Consider the following 1,164-nt stretch of genomic DNA (forward strand, 5'->3'; position numbering starts at 1 on the left):
AATGCACCAAGTCACCCAAGAGCTCTGATGGAGATGTACAAGATTAATGTCATTTCCTGCCAGCTAACACAGCATCCATTCTGTAGCCCATAGATCACAGAGTCGTTTTGACTTTTGAGTCTTGTTTTTAAAGGAGTACGTTTTGTAAGGCTATAGCTGCCATAGATTCCTCTTATGGATGTGAGCAAAGTAAATTGAAACCTTCTGGAAAGAATTCACCATTCTAGAACACTCGTGACTCATAGGAGAAGGTCAAAATATCAGTATTAATAGGGATTTGAAAAAAGTTGATTCTAGTCTATGGCCATGTCACCCTGAACAAGCCTAACCCTGTCTGATCTTGGAAACTAAACAGGGTCGGGCCTGGTTAGTACTTGGATGGGAGACCACTTAGGAAGACCAGGTGCTGTAGGCATAAAAAATAAGAGATTATAAGCTGACAAGGTCCTTGCAATCTGTGAGGTCAACCAAGGGTTGCCTCATCTAACAACAACAACAAAAAAAGTTGATTCTAACCCTAATGGCTGACTTTGAGGAGTTTGAGACTTCAGTGGAAGAAGTAACTGAAGATGTAGTAGACATAGCAAGATAACTGGAATTGGAGTCTGAAGATGTGACTGACTTGCTGCAATCTCATGATAACACTGTAATGGATGAGAAGTTCCTTCTTATAGATAAGTAAAGAAAGTGGTTTCTTGGGATAGAATCTACTCTTGGGTCTGGGGATTCTGTGAAGATAGTTGAAATGACAACAAAGGATTTAGAGTATTACAAATAAACTTAGTTGATAAAACAGTGGCAGGTTTTGAGAGGGTCAACTTTAATTTTAAAAGAAATTCTGCTGTAGGTAAAATGCTATCAAACAGCATTGCATGCTACAGAGAAAATGCTCATGAAAGGAAAAGTCAATCAATGAAGAAATTGTCTGATTTTAAGAAATTGCTACAGCAACCCCAACCTTTAGCAACCACTACTCAGCAGCCACAAACATTGAGGCAAGAGCCTCCACCAGCAAAAAGATTTGACCCGCTGAAAACTCTGAAGACTCAGATGATGGTTTATATTTTTATCAATAAAGCATTTTTTAATTATGCATATTCTTTTTTAGACATATTATTAGACACTTAATAGACTATAGTATAATATAAACATAACTTACATGCA

The 1,164-nt window shown here is 37.5% G+C and overlaps 1 pseudogene; it reads left to right on the top strand.

Annotated features, from left to right (window-relative positions):
• Positions 1-296: 296 nt before the first annotated feature.
• Positions 297-415, top strand: LOC120597749 (uncharacterized; annotated as a pseudogene).
• The last annotated feature ends 749 nt before the right edge of the window (positions 416-1,164 follow it).

Source organism: Pteropus medius, unplaced genomic scaffold, assembly GCF_902729225.1.
Source record: "Pteropus medius unplaced genomic scaffold, Ma_sr-lr_union100, whole genome shotgun sequence".
Taxonomy (NCBI): Eukaryota; Metazoa; Chordata; class Mammalia; order Chiroptera; family Pteropodidae; genus Pteropus; species Pteropus medius.